The sequence below is a fragment of the Globicephala melas genome, chromosome 5 (assembly GCF_963455315.2).
Source record: "Globicephala melas chromosome 5, mGloMel1.2, whole genome shotgun sequence".
Classification (NCBI taxonomy): Eukaryota; Metazoa; Chordata; class Mammalia; order Artiodactyla; family Delphinidae; genus Globicephala; species Globicephala melas.
Window position 1 is genome coordinate 59301528 of NC_083318.1, and position 16891 is coordinate 59318418.

A 16891-nucleotide genomic window follows, 5' to 3' on the forward strand; every position below is an offset into this window, starting at 1 on the left:
ATGCAAGGATCTATGTGATGAGAAGCAAAGACACTCAGAGTAAGCATATGACAAATGCAAACCCTTAGAAGTCACTTCATGAACTCTGTGTTGAGCCAAAATATAACAATCTATCCGCTTCTAGAATGAGTGAGCTTGTTTCATGTAGCTCTCCCTATTTGATACTTCTATTGTATTTTCAGTATGTATTAAGAGTCCATTCTATTAATACACTATCAGGATATATCTGGATCTATATAAGATATGCAAATGCTGTACTCTATGAACAAACTGAAGTCAAGGAAACCTCAAGGTAAAATATTCCTAAGAATATACTTCTGTAAATCACACATTAGTGGCCTATATTTCTCTAATTTGACATGATTATAAAAATAGATGTGTCACCTCATTCATTGGCATCTTTGCTCTTTAGTTAATCTACCAAAGTGCAAACTGTAAAAGTAGAGAATTTTTGCCCTCTTGTACCTAATTGCAAATGACACCAGAATTTCCAGCCAAATGAATCATGACTGGTCACTGCATGTAACTGCTTCTAAAGTTGTCAGGTTCTCCAAGACACCATGAGGATGCCAGAAAAGTTTGAGGGCAATGCCTGTTAGAAGGAGGGTCACCTATTGAAGGATGGCAGTGATTAGAAGTCTCTCTAATTTTAAAAGTAGAAAAATGATGAACTCTAGAGCAATGATACTGAAATCATAAACTAGTCCAAGAAGTCCAGAAGGAAACAACATTAAGACACAAGAAAAGGAATTATCAATATATAGACCAAAAGCAAACACAAAAATCCTATTGACTTGATGACATTTTTGACGACTTTCTATATTCTCAAAATGTATTTGTGCTCAAAAACGTAGACTGTAGAAATATAATCTGATTTGATAATACTAGAGTTTTACTGATCAGTGAATAACAAATAGAAATTAATTAGAATTTGAGTTTTTCACCTTTGAATTTTAAACTCATCATAAAAAATTTGAATGGAGTCTAATGCAGAGGCAGCAACATAGGAGTTAAGAATTCAAGCTCTGAAAATGTAAAAAATTGGAGGTTGAATTCTAGTTCCATCGTTACTAGCTTGTTAAACACTAATTTTGTATTTTTAGAATAGAGTTAATAATCCTCTTTCACAGCGTCTTTGCAGGCATTAAATAACATACTACCTTCTACTGAGAGTAATATAAGTAATAGTATTTGTATTACTATAATAATGTATTTAAGTATTTTAATGAATAATTTTAAGGTATTGATAAAATAATATTGCTTTTGCTATAAAAATATTTAGGTTTGTAGAACACTGTCATTGACTCAGCCTCAAGGGAGTAATTTGTTCTTTGTGTTTCTATCAATTCTTGCGGCCCCTCTTCAATATATAACATCTTTATCTACACTGTGGTAGTTTCATATTTATTTTATATTGTTTCTCATCAAAAATTTATAAGTGATTTTTAAACTTGTCTCCCTGACCAACCCCCATGCCCATCTTTCCTCACTAACAGCTTATCCTCATTTTCCTTAAATGATAATTGCATTGCTTTTGATTAGAAAACATGTTTGGTTTACAACTGTAAATTGTGCTAGCATTTTAGTGGCACATACCCAACTTTCTGGTAGAAATTAAATATTTTATCTCTATTTCATTCTCAGAATAATCTTATAAGTTTCATAATATTACCTCCAATATTGATGATAAAATTTGCAAGTAACACCATGGCAACGAGGACCATCGAAATCTGTTCCCACCTCTGACTATTCCAGATCTTCTTATCACTGCTTCCTTCCTTCTTTATTCCCCAAAGCAAGTACTTGCTATAGCTATATGGAATATCTTGCATCTCCTAGAATTTCTTATGGTCCTCTACATTTTTTGTCTTTGAACATCAAATTTCTTCTGTTCAGAATGACCATCTCTAATTTCTGTCTTTGGAAGATTTCACCTTGTATTAGAACCAGAAGAGTTCTCAGTGCTTTTCATAATGTATTTATCTTTACTATAGCATATATACAGTGCATGTGTGTGTGTGTGTTTCTGTGTATCTGCATCTGTGTGTAATTTGTTTGTTTTTTATTTTTCCAGCCTCCTAGAGTAAAATATCTTTGAATAAGTCATATAGTCAAAGGTCCTTATTTTAATTTATTTTTAATTTTTTGGTCAGAGTTTCTAACATAGTTTCAGGCACATTATAGGTGCTCAAAAATGCCTGCTTTAATGATTGAGCAAATGAATAACACTATGATGTTGATATTTGATATCATGAAATCCACATACTATGCAAATTATCGCCACTAGAGAAGATCATTGTGTTTGCATCTAGCAATTGTTATTTGTAACCATAGTTCTGATTTGATATTTTAAATGATCTGACCTGTGACAATTAAGAAAATAATTCAGAACTGTGTTTTCTAAATTTATATTTTAAACTTGACTTTAACCACAAAAAGGTAGGAAACATTAAAATTTATTTCTTAATAGATTCCAAGTCTCTTTTTCATAACATTACATTTTTGGCAGCTGATACTTATGGAATAAAAATGATGTGAATCTAATAATAAAATGTATGCTAGATAACTCTATTTCCTGCAGAACTCTATAAAATAAATTATAATAAACCAAACTCTTCTAGACAGTAATGATGGATAATTCCAATTTATCTTATTTCATGAATAAAAATATACCTATCATAAATCCTTTCTTTTAACATAAATGACTACTGTTAAATTTCTGATGATGCTACCTCCCACAAATTATCACCGGAGAATCCTTAAAAAGAAGCTGAAATATATTATAGATGATTTCATTCTTAGGATTCATACTGATCCATACGCTGCATCTGACTTATTGAAATCATTTGCCTTTCTAAAACATATTTTACTCAATGATTGTGATACTTCATATTAATTCATCATTGTGTTGCAAATACAAACTACATCTAAATATAAAAGAGCTGCATCATCCTTAAACAATACATATCTATTGGTCTTACTAGTATAGAAAATGTATGCACAAAATATAAAGAGCAAGCAAATTTTATTTTAGTTAATACAGAATTCAATAATTATATTTCTCCTCTTTTCCTTTATTTTCCCTGTTTTAACATTTTGTATTCTGTATCCTTAACTTTCTGGTCATTTATATCATTTTCTTTGCTGTCATGAGTAGAAGTGTATAAGATAGAAGAAAGGGTAAATACATTATTTTTTTTCAGTATTTAATATGTTAAAGGCACTGCAGGTATCAATTTACATACACTGTTCCATTGGTAAGATGAATGTTATTTCCCTTATTTTTTACAGATGAGGAAACAGAGATACAATAACAAATACATAATGCCTAGTGTGCTAACCGATAGATGGTATAGTATCTCAAAGGAAAAGCTATTTTAAAAGGCTGACTTAGAGAAGGCATCATGAAAGAAGCAAAGTGATGGAAAAGATATGACATGTTGAGTTTGCATTAGGTAATACCTAATACAGAATGTGTTTAAGGGAAAAGCTGGTGATACACTTGAATTATTTATATTATGGACCATGAAGAGTATCAAATGCCAGATGGGGGTATAAAATTTATTTTATTATAAATGAGATTTTTATTTCTTACATGATGGTTTAACATGTTTTAAACTGTGTTTTAAGAAAGTTATCCAGCCAACAGTGTTTCCAATAGAAAATCTATTGGAACAAGAAGAGATGGTCAGGAAATTAATCATTTGGAAAATTTTGCAATAGTCCACAAAAGAGAGTTAATGGAGGGATTAATAAATGGCTGTGACTTTGAGAATAAGAGGAAAATATAAATAAATCTGAGATGAGAAAAATTAAAAATTATAGATTATACACAAAAGTTATCTAGAATTGGAAAGAGAAAGAGGTGGACTCAGAGATGACTTCAGGTTTCAGAAATGGAGGACTGGAAGAATGGTACCTAGGAAATGGTACCTTGCTTTCCTAGGTATATTAGAAGCAAGGTTGGTGATCCCTGTGATATCTCCACTTAATTCACTAGGATGGATCCTACAGTAGAACCACAAACCCTGGATGATACTATGCTTGCACAAACTCAATTTAGTAGCACCAATTTTATTCAGTATGCCAGATGTGATAACTTTACTAGAGAAAATTTACATGATCTCCAGGACATGGTATGTAGACACTGATTTTGTGAATGCATTCTTTTCTATCCCTACCATTAAAAAAAAAAAAAGATAAGGCACAATTTACATTCACATGGAACTGACAAGAATATATATTATGTATAATAATATTGTTCAAAGGTATTGAGAGCATCTAGACATCCTGCAGAACATTAAATGGTGCATTATAATGATGACATGCTAACTGGGTTACAGGAGAAAGAAATGCCCAGCATGTTAGAGGCCTTGGTTAATACATCCACTCTAGGGGGTGGAGGATGAACCCTATGAAAATCACTACATCACATTACCACTCCATTTACCTCTTTAGGGGTTCTGTGGTTAGGGGCATCTTGACACATGACTTATAAAATATGAGACAAATTATTACATCTTTGCCTGTAATTGTAACAGAACTATAATGCAGTGTACGACTTTTTACATTATAAAGGCAGTGTATTTGACATCTAAGTAATACTGGTCAAGGCCATGTTTACAGTGACATTGAGGCTGCCAGTTTCTAATGAGACACAGAGCAAGAAAGTCCAAGCTGTGGTGTAAGCAACCCTGCCACTTGGGACTTGTGATCTGCCAAAATTGTATTAGTGGTGGAAAAAGATGTGTGGCATTTATGGCAAAACAACAATACAAGACACCAGAGATCTGGAGTAAGGCCATATCATCTTTTAAAAAACAACCCCTGGCATATTCTGAAAGTTAGCATAGATGAAGCACACAAACACAGGGCTTCAAGTGACCATGATTTGGGAATTCTAATCATGAACAGAATTCTTTCTGCTCATTAAGTCATTAAGGTTGGGCAGGGCAAGCAATAGTCCATTATAGGATGTAACCAGTACATCTGGGGTAGCACAAGCAAGACCGGAGAGTGAAAGCATGAGCACATTGCCCTGAAACCACTATATTCCACCATATTGCACCAGCTCCTCTCTTTTCATTCACACTCATGGCTCTGTGGAACGTCAGTTAAGATCAACTAACAGAGGAACAAAAAAGCCAAGTGTTCCTTAGACACAGGTTAGCTCAGTAAGTCTGTGCAAGCTGAAAAATGGAAAGTAGGTGCATTACATGCTCACTCAGGCACAACCTTGAAAGACATTGGTGAAAGTATATTTTCCAAAATATACTTTGGTGGTGCACTTGATCACCTACTTGGTGCACAAAGGAGCAGGACAAAGGTTTGAATATATTTGGAATTAAAAAGCATTCCATAAAGGACTATAAAATTCTCAAAGGAGGGATGCCTGTGTCTGAAAATGGAGCAAGAGTCTCATTGAACTATAAGCTCTGGTGGCCAGCTGGTCACTGTAGCTGCTTTATGTACAGAGACCAGCAGGCATGAAGAAGAGTTATTGTGGGAGGAGTAGTCGGCCTGATAACAGGAGGAAATAAGTGCTGCTGTTACATGATGAAGGGCAGGAAAGTGTATGCTAACACACAAGTAACCTGCTCTGGTTTCTCTTGATACTCCCTTACCTGATGATGATGGTAAATGTTTAAGTGAAGCAACCTTAAAAATATGGTGACAAGGGACTCAGACACCTTGAGGATGACTTCAGTGGCATCCCCACAGGTAAGCTAAGACTAACAGGTGTTAGCAGACGGAGAGAGGAATCTGGAATGGATAGTGGAGGAAGGAGGTGATAAGTATAAGTTGTAGCTCAGAGATCAACTGCAGAGTTGGGACTTGTAGCCCATCCCAGTACCCTTCCTTTTCCAAGTTTCTCCCAGAAAGAAAGACTTAACAGAATTATGAAGGAGTTGCTCCTTGAACAAAGAAGTGGATCTGAGTGGCACAAAAGATGGATGGGCTAGGATACCCCCATTAGATGATGAACTTGTTGCTTCAGTTGCTGTTTGTGCTGCAGCAGACAGCTTCAGCTCTTAGCCTCTTCAGGGATGCTCCAGCATAAAAATCTGCCTCTCTCACAGTGACATCCTTCTGGATTGACCAATAGGTGGAAACAGGGATATAAAGTATCTGAACATTTTAACTCAATGGGGGGCTACTTTGAAGTGCTGTTTAACACCAGTTGACTGAGTCTTTTAAGCCTGTATCGAAACACAACTTCTCTCTCTGCCCACTTTTGCTTCCTCCCTTCTCTTCCATTGTGTCCTCCAGTAAATTTCCTGCCCAGTGCACTTAGTATGTCTCCTTCCTCGAGAATCCAAATCGCTAGAATTGCTGTCATATAAGCCATGTAAGTTATGAGAAGTATGAGCATCCTACAAAATGACCACACTCTAGAAAGCATTATTTACCTTTTCTCACAAATGTCATTATTTTGTTTAATATTTCTAAACTACAGTTTTCTTGAAGTCATTATTTGTTTAGTACTTTAAAGTAACTATCCCTCTAGTAACTGCTTCCCAACATTGCTTATAAGATTAAACTAGCGTAGTAGGTTGCTACTTTTACTGCTATCTGCCATCAAGTAAGAGATATACGGTAGATGGGTTAACCAATCTCTCTGGATTCAGTTTCGTTATCCAAGAAGTAATGAACAAAAGTTATAAAGTTACATCCAGAGAACCTTTGTTCTATCAGTACATACTGAAATATTGTGCCAAAATCAATGGTAACAGAAGATCTATAAGACTAACAAAGTGATTTTTAATTCAAGTCTGTGATTTAGATAAAGCACTAGGATAGATAGGTTGGATATCTTGGTTTTGAAGTGAGATTTCTCAAGACCAGAAATTTTTATTCACTATCCTCTAATAATGAGGCAATTCAGTCACCTACAGTGCTAGATAAAACAAAGACACTGCTATTAGCCAAAATATACGTATTTGCAAAAACAAATGAAATCTTTGCTTTATTCTTTTTAGGATATTCTTTCTTTGTTCAACTTAGTTTGAAAACCTCCATTTTTTATTGCAGCCTGCAAAGAGTGACTATAGCTTCTAAAAATTAAATGAGGTTCAGATTATATGAAGATCTTTTATGTGAAGTTTAGAAGCTTAAGATACTGTGTGTGCCCTGAAGAAATCTCATCATCAGATGCGTTTGAAAACCGTTATTTGTGTTTCACTCTGTCTTGGTATATCTTTAGTTTTTTTAATCAATGAACACAACTGCTACACACAGCCCCAAAGGCAGGAGTTGCCATAAATAGTCAACTTTCAGCGTAAGAAAAAAGCAAACTGAAAGGGTGTTCCAGCGTATCATTGACAGAAGTTTTCAATCACCCTATGGCTACCACACATTGTGAAGGGAAAATGAATCTTTTCAATAGAATCAGTGCCCTTCATATTCTCTGGTAATTACATTTTGGTGTCAATTTAAAAAAGTAAATGGTTGAAGAATTTTTTAAAATATTTGATTGGTTAGGCAAGTATGACAACAAAACTTCTAGTGAAGGAGAGTTCTTTAAAAATGATGTCAATTTGTATAGATTTTCTCTATCCACTGCTTAAATAATAAAACAAATAGCTGAATAAATTTTGAGTTTTTTTAACCTATCCAACAAAACCTAGGAAGGACAGAGGAAGAGCTTAGCATAGAAGACATAATCATAGGCTGGAGAGTAATTCTGTATGTGGCAATGAATGGTTAGCATTATAGCATCTAAGTTAAGAGTATAGCCTGTTTAATTAGGCAGTTCTGGTAATGTCTGAGTTCTACCAGTTACTAATTATGTAACTTGGTTAATGACTGAATTTTGCTAACTTCAGTTATCTCTTTTATAAAATGGGGATATTAACAGTATTCACCTCCTAGGGTTGTTTAAAGTACAAAAGGAAAATGACATAAAGGAGTTGGCGCAGTTTATATGAAATACATTTTGCACTTCTCTTCCTCCTCTTCTTCTGACTCTTTCTCCTTGGCATTAGGAGTTTATGATGGTACTAGGAATCTGAAAATCTGGCAACATTTAAAAAATCTCCCTGGACCTTGCTTCTTATCCTGATGCATCACCCTCTGAAGAAGACTTCCCATAATACCAATCTAAATTTGTCCCCAAAAGTAATTCTATCTTATTACCATATTTTATTTGTTCTAGCATTTAAAATCACTATCCTGGGCTTCCCTGGTGGCGCAGTGGTTGAGAGTCCGCCTGCCGATGTAGGGGACACGGGTTCGTGCCCCGGTCCGGGAAGATCCCACATGCCATGGAGCAGCTGGGCCCATGAGCCATGGCCACTGAGCCTGCGCGTCTGGAGCCTGTGCTCCGCAACGGAAGAGGCCACAGCAGTGAGAGGCCCGCGTACCGCAAAAAAAAAAAAAAAAAAAATCACTATCCTGATTATTTAGCTATTTACTATTTTATAGTTAATTTTCAATCCCAGTGTCTGTCTGTGAGAGGAAAAACATTGTCTTGTCATGCTCTTTTCATCCTGACATGTACTAGGCACACTATAAACAGTCCTTAAATGAAGGAATGAATGCTCTTCCTCTTCTTGCTTCTTCACCAGAAGTGTGAACTATGTACTCCAAAAAAGACCACCAGAAAGACCTGTTGATGACGCATAACTTAGACTTATAGCAGAAAGGGAGAGCATTAGCTTGACAAAGGTCTTATTAATGTCTCAAAATGGAAAATTGGGGTATAGTATAGTCAGGATTTTAAGAGCTTCAGTTGAGTGATTTTGAGGTGAGTCTTACAGGGCTGGAAAGTAGCTGGATTTCTATTACGACATTATAGTTTTTGAACTGATGTGCACAGCAAGATGAAGGACATGAAAAGAATCGTGATAAGTAAGATGTTTAGTTGTTTTGGTGTCTGACTTTCTAGGAAATGGTATTTCTTGCAGTAAGCATGTGAGTTATTTTTGCTTATTCTCAGTATTGCTTAGCAAAGAACAGGAAATTATGCTTCATTCAAGAATTGTTTAACACAGACCAGAAAGTATTACTACACCAGTTATTATTTAACACAGGGACAGAGAATTATTTGGTTTCAGTTATTAAAGCTTTATTTTGCCTTTGACCCATGGATTCCTGTCTTATTTTTTCACTGTCTTTACTTTTGTATATTAGCTTGACTCAATTTTGATTTGTTTTCATTTGTGTTTTTGCATCACGTTATTCTAGAGCTCCTCTTGCAGTTTTTTCTATTTGCTTTACAGAATAAACTTACATGGTTCCCACATGTTCAATGCACATCCAGATTCAGGCCTAGGCTTCCTTGAAATTTTTAATTTGCCCTTATTTTTCAGCTGTACCATCCATGGTCACATCTTCAAACGTAATCTGTTTGCAGTTGACTTCTAAATATTAAAGTTTTATTATGAACTTTCTCCTAAATTTCAATCCACTCTTGCATATAAACTAGTCCACACTTATAAGGTATTGTTCCGTCTTTACAGCTTTGTCCGTATATCTAAATATCAATCAGTGGGAATTCTTTTGTAGTATTTTTTTAAAAAGTTCCATCAGAGATTCTATTATTCGGGTGGACTTGATGCTTTGGAAATAAATTTAACTTTGTTCAATCACTGACTCCTCACCCTCATCCTATTATAATTTTTAGTTTGTATTAGTAAAAATAATTGCCATCTCTCCCATAATAACCTTTCTGTTTCATTCCATGGCCAAGAATATAGTTTAGTCTCATCAACTGAAGTGTGATTTTTAAAAAGAAACTTTCCTACGGTCTCTTAAAAACTTTCTCTTCAACCCCATATTCACATAGTAGCCAGATTAAATTTCCTAAAAATCTGCTTGACCTATTATTTAAAAATCTTCAGTGACATGGAATTTCCAATCATTTAACATCTTTATAACACCACACTAGCTTAATATTTATTGTTGCTTATAATGAGACCTTGGTCAATCTTAGATTTTAGGTAAAAAAATTTCTATATCATTGAACTAGCCATGCTGGACCACTTGCTCTGCTTTGAATATGCTGTGCATTTTCTCCATTCCTGATCACATATTCTCCCTTAGAATACTCTTTCTCTCGGTCCTATTCATCTTTTATTTCTCACTTCAAATTCCTCTTCCATGAAACATTCCCAAAGTAGTCTAATCCACAGGGTTAGTTAAATCTTAGAAGTAAATGGACTCAATGACAATGTTCCTCTGTAATGTATAATATATGTTGTCTTGACATTGACTGTCAATTCCCTGTTTTTATTTGTTTGCTTTGTATCCTCATATTCAATACACAAAATCTCATGATTAGAGAGTTCTTCATATACCCTTTTAGACACTCTGAAGACTCTGCACCTTATAGTTTAAAATTAATATCTTCGTTGTTGAGTGTCATCATTTCAGAGATTTGACATTCAGAAAGGCATGGGCATGGTACACAGAAAGCTCTCTAAGGAGCTAGGGCCATGAGGTAGAAATGCAGAGTGATTTGGTTCACTGGGAGTTAACAGAGAGGTAAATGAATAAGCAAGCTAAAGCATCAGAGAATTTTTCTGAAATGAAAAATACCTTCAGGCCTTTCAGGCAGCACAGAAAATATCCTTATTTAATAGGCTATAGTATTGTTCAGCCTTTTCTTACATAACGTATTGTCTTTGTTTCTATCCTATTATACATGTGAAATATATTGAAGTCAATTTGTTTCTAGTCTCTTCATGAAAAAAAAATATATATATATACTTTATCATCTTCTAGGACTCTTCAAAGTTTTAAAAGAGAAAGAAACTGCATTTTCAAATATTTTGCACATAAGACTGTTTCCAAAGTAAAGCCCAGAATATTTTTCTTTAGCTATCCAGTTTCCTTTAGGAAAAATATATAAACATGTTTATTGCTTTATTGCTTCAACTGTTGCTCTTTGAATAAATGCAGCTTAAAAGTAGAAAATAGCACATAGTATGTCTTCAAGAAGCCCTTATTCATGGAACGTAAAGGTATAGGGTAGTCAAATTCAGTTTTTTCTCTTCTGTATTTTTACATATTACTGCTTAGTTAACTAAATAAAAAATTTTTATCCCCAAGTATGTAATTGATTCCCTCTCTAGAAAATGAAACAGGGGATTTCTAGAAGATTCTAACTTCATTTCTTTTTTTTTTGTGGTACGCGGGCCTCTCACTGTTGTGGCCTCTCCCATTGAGGAGCACAGGCTCCGGACGCACAGGCTGAGCGGCCATGGCTCACGGGCCCAGCCGCTCCGCGGCATGTGGGATCCTCCCAGGGGACACGAACCCGTGTCCCCTGCATCGGCAGGCGGACTCTCAACCACTGCGCCACCAGAGAAGCCCCCATGGTATAATACTTTTATAAAATATTATAAGTATGTGTCATTATAAACATTAAATAAAAAAATATAAGCTCCGATTTTTATTTTTAGCTTCAACAGAGATAATATAACACTTTCACATTTCTAGAAAATGCAAAATACTTACATTCAATTTCTCTTTTTAGACTGAGCCTGGTTCACAAATCATAGTTTGATTAGCATAGTTATAGTATACATTGTTTGCCAGGATTCTAGAAGTTTCTTTAGGTTAGTTATAGAAATAATTGATAATAATATAAAATTAATAACTTTAAATGTTTTCAGTAAACTCTGTTCACTTGGGATATATCATATTCATTATTTTCCATATTAAGAGGAAAACAACCCACGGTCTAGTTGGTTCCTTACCCTTTCTCCAGCCTACTTTTCTTTAGTTTGGCTTTTCCTATACATAAATGTATTTGTGTAAAGTAACATTTTGTTGTTGCTGTTCCTGCTACAACTTATAGATTGACCTTTTTGTGTATTGCAGTTTATTAATCTTCTTTTGGTCTAATTCATTATTGGAAGATCAATGGGGTTTGGGCATAAAGGTTTAAGGATCTGACAGGAGAGGTTGGAGGATCAAGGATCAGCTAAGGTGAAGGATAAAACAGTGACTATAATAATGTCTTGAGCATCTTCTTCAAGTACTTCTGATGTTCACTTAATGATTCATCACATATTGGCTCTGTTAAAACACAGTGATACTGAACTCACTTATGTCAGAATCCTCGCTGTCTTGACACTTTGATTTGGACGGAAGAATTATCTACTTCTAGCAGCCAGTCCTTAGCCTTGGCCAGTTCCTTTGTTGTGAACCAGAGGAGTTAGAAGTTCTGCCTCAGTGCTTCCTAAATTCTCGATTGCAGCATGTGACTTGGGCTGAATTTTGGGGGAAGATTTGAAATTATTTGTCTGTCTATCATCTATCTCTCTATTATACATTATCCCTCAGGTCTCACACTAAATCGTAGTAGCTCAGGAATCTGAGGTAGAGCCAAGTTTACATCACTACAAACCCCCAATGCCATTCTGATGTGCAGCCAGTTTGGGAAACGAATTTACATGGCATAAACCTCTGGGTAGAGTAGGATTATGTGACACAGGGTACCTTCTTTTTCAATCTAGCTCTCATACTCTCTAAGAGAGTTTTGGGGGTAGGAAATTTTGAGGAGGCCGATATCTATCAAAAGTAGTGGCATTTCAGCCATTACAAGATTAAATACCTCGGTCAGTATGTAGATGATTTTCAAGGTTTGGGCAACCACATGTATGCGTGTGGTCCGTGGAGTTCTCCCAAAGAACATAGCGGTTCTAGAAATAGCTGCTAGTATTTAAAAATAAAAATCATTGCAGGGATGTGTGCCAATTATTGAATCATCTGCTTATAACTTTCAGCTCTTCTAGTTCCACATTTGTCTATCTCTAATCTACTAGCTCTAAACTACTTTTAATTAATTAAATAATTTTGCTTTTAATCTTTACCTGCTTAGCCATGTCTGCCTCTGATTTATTGAGCTATTGATGCCTTTCTTAATCAAAACTGACTTCTGGAACCTGTCACTGTGCTGACCCTGGTCTAGTCTCTACCACACACTGCCTCGCCTGCTGACTCTCAGAGTTGCTATCAGTCTACTGTAGTTCTCTTAAAGGTGTAACTATTGATATAGCAATAATGGATTCTGGGGAAAAAATTAACACTTTGTTACTACCTGGACTCACCAAGAAGACCTTAAGATTCTTCTCAGCTTGACTAAACTTTTAGAGAACCTGCTTCCTGCATCTAGACCTCTGACCTCCCTTTTCTTACAGAATTTATTTTAGAAAACTTGTAACTGCAAAGTTCTTCTCTGCCCTTTTGATATTTAAAACTTTTTAAAAGCCTTTGGGCATAAAGGAGGCAGGAATGTACAGTGGAGAAAGGACAGCCTCTTCAATAAGTGGTGCTGGGAAAACTGGACAGGTACATGTAAAAGTATGAGATTAGATCACTCCCTAACACCATACACAAAAATAAGCTCAAAATTGATTAAAGACCTAAATGTAAGTCCAGAAACTATCAAACTCTTAGAGGAAAACATAGGCAGAACACTCTATGACATAAATCACAGCAAGATCCTTTTTGACCCACCTCCTAGAGAAATGGAAATAAAAACAAAAATAAACAAATGGGACCTAATGAAACTTAAAAGCTTTTGCACAGCAAAGGAAACCATAAACAAGACCAAAAGACAACCCTCAGAATGGGAGAAAATATTTGCAAATGAAGCAACTGACAAAGGATTAATCTCCAAAATTCATAAGCAGCTCATGCAGCTCAATAACAAAAAAACAAACAACCCAATCCAAAAATGGGCAGAAGACCTAAAGAGACATTTCTCCAAAGAAGACATACAGACTGCCAACAACACATGAAAGAATGCTCAACATCATTAATCATTAGAGAAATGCAAATCAAAACTACAATGAGATATCATCTCACACCAGTCAGAATGGCCATCATCAAAAAATCTAGAAACAATAAATGCTGGAGAGGGTGTGGAGAAAAGGGAACACTCTTGCACTGCTGGTGGGAATGTGAATTGGTTCAGCCACTATGGAGAACAGTATGGAGGTTCCTTAAAAAACTACAAATAGAACTACCATATGAGCCAGCAATCCCACTACTGGGCATATACCCTGAGAAAACCATAATTCAAAACGAGTCATGTACCAAAATGTTCATTGCAGCTCTATTTACAATAGCCCGGAGATGGAAACAACCTAAGTGTCCATCATCGGATGAATGGATAAAGAAGACGTGGCACCTATATACGATGGAATATTACTCAGCCATAAAAAGAAACGAAATTGAGCTATTTGTAATGAGGTGGATGGACCTAGAGTCTGTCATACAGAGTGAAGTAAGTCAGAAAGAGAAAGACAAATACCGTATGCTAACACATATATATGGAATTTAAGAAAAAAAAATGTCATGAAGAACCTAGGGGTAAGACAGGAATAAAGACACAGACCTACTAGAGAATGGACTTGAGGATATGGGGAGGGGGAAGGGTAAGCTGTGACAAAGCGAGAGAGTGGCATGGACATACATACACTACCAAAGGTAAAATAGATAGCTAGTGGGAAGCAGCCACATAGCACAGGGAGATGAGCTCGGTGCTTTGTGACCACCTAGAGGGGTAGGATAGGGAGGGTGGGAGGGTGGGAGGGAGGGAGACGCAAGAGGGAAGAGATATGGGAACATATGTATAGGTATAACTGATACACTTTGTTATAAAGCAGAAACTAACACACCATTGTAAAGCAATTATACTCCAATAAAGATGTAAAAAAAAAAAAAAAGCCTTTGGGCAGTTTTACTACCCAGGTCTTTCTCAAGGACCTGAGCCTTCCCTTTGAAATGTAATCAAGGAAGATGGCACCCTATCTCCCTGAGTCTGAGGGAGGGTAAAAGCCTAACTGCAGTGGCTGCCTTGGTCCAAGCTGTAAAAGGACCTCCAGTCATGAAGATAAAAGAAAGTTTACTTTTCCGTTGTATAAGGCCAATTAGCAGACTCAAATGGCTTATGATCTCCTGGCCCCTCCAATACAATAGCCTTGAATAAAGTCTTCCTTGCCTGTTTTAGCTTTGTCCTGCACACTTTTTGCTTATTTATTTTTCATATGTTAATCTAAACTTTGAGACTAATAAGATATTCTACTACTAATTTAAAAATTATTAAATGACTATGAAAACCTTTTCTTTGCAATCATTGTTTATTTTACACTGCCATTACATTATTTTGTATCTGATAACATCAGGCCACTTTGCATCACTGAAATATAAACATATTCCTCATAATTTATATCAAACTGTAGAATATTATTTTAATTGTAGACTATTCTTATTTATACACATGATGAAATAGAATAAAATTTGTATGCCTATTAAGTAATAATCCAGATATTTTTCTAAACACCTATTCTGCCTTTGAAATGCTCAAATGTCTAGCTAAATAGTGCATGTCTTGAGTTTTCCCCTTTCATATTTGCTGTATTATGTTGCATTAGTTTTTACCACATGATTCATCTGAAATGATGGTCATCATCATTCCCTTATATGATGTAATTTTATAAATATATCTGGTTATTTCAATTTTTAATAATTCTGGCTCTATTTTTAAAGACATCTCTCTGAGTATCCTTTTATTATTTTAACTTGCTTTTATAATATTTTCTAAAATGAGACTTGAAGGAAACAGTCAAATATTTTAGACAGTTCTTGTTGATATTTCTTTTCTTTGTAAAAGTTTATATTTTTTATTGGGTTTATTTTTCAAAAGAGTGTTCACTGTAAAATAAAATAGAATTATAGTTTCTGGACTTTTCAATAACCACTTGGTGAATGATAAAAGCCTTTTGTAATATTCAGATTATAACTGCTTATCAGTCATCTTGACATATTCTTACTGTTTTGCCACCAGAATGCATTTAAGGACTATTTCTTACTCTGAATTCCAAATAGTAATATTTAAATGTTATATTTAAAGCATTAAGGATATATTATTTAATGTAATTTCCTGGGCTTTTTTGGTTTTTTCTTCATATTCAAAGACTAGCTGTAGTTTGATCCATGGCTATTAACTCTTGTGGATGCACCTTCACCAAGCTCATGACAAATTAAAGCCTTGGTTTAGAAAGTAGACAGGTAAGATTGGAGATGAGGATTTTTAACTGTATTTTGTCATGTAAGACAATTCAGTTGAATTTGATTTTTTAGGTTAAAGAAATAGAAGCCCTGAGAGGTTAAGTAAGTTGCCCAAAGTTACATTGTCAGTAGGTGCATTAACAAGGACCTGACTCAGGGCCTCAGGAAGTGAGTGTGTATTTTCCGTCTCTGTTCCCTCAAGCATTATGTGGCACATCTTTATGATTCAAGGTCCCATTTTCTCTATCCTTTTGATCATCTTCCACTGCTAAAATTCATTGATCTTAGGAAAATCACCCTGTGTGGTAGACAATGCTAAACTAAATGTGAAATACAACAGTTCAGTGGTCTGTAATCACTGGTCTGTAGTATTTTGATGTGCTCAGAGGTAACTGTATGCCTGGATTTTGAAGTAATGGATTTCATGTATTTTGAAAACTGTTCTTCTCTAGTCCCAGTTTCCCCTTAATTTTACATTGCTTGATGTGCTTTCTGCAGCCTTCTCGCCCCATCCCAACACAGAGCAGAGGGTAAGCATCCACTGGAGTTACTCGTATTCCCTTTCTTTAAATTAGCTGATTATGGGCTGAGATAGATGTCATTCTCTATGAGATGTGGAACTTCTTTCTCTAAAATGACCAGTCTCTACAGACCAATTAAGCAAAAGAATGCTGAGCCTGCTTCCGACAGGTAAAGCTCTCAAAACACACAGCAACTGCCAGCCTATGTACCTCTAAGCAATTTCTGTGAGAGGATTTTCTGAAAGGTTGAGCTAATGGGTTTGAGTACAGCTGTGCACAAGGTTTTGCAGAGCCAGCAAAACTAAGAAAATGTCAGTTTTTGCCAGTTTCCTAGAAGAGCAGTC

General features: G+C 35.5%; 1 pseudogene; it reads right to left on the reverse strand.

Annotated features, from left to right (window-relative positions):
• Positions 1–16891, reverse strand: part of LOC115865926 (small nuclear ribonucleoprotein Sm D3 pseudogene) — a 33902-nt pseudogene that overhangs the window by 347 nt on the left and 16664 nt on the right.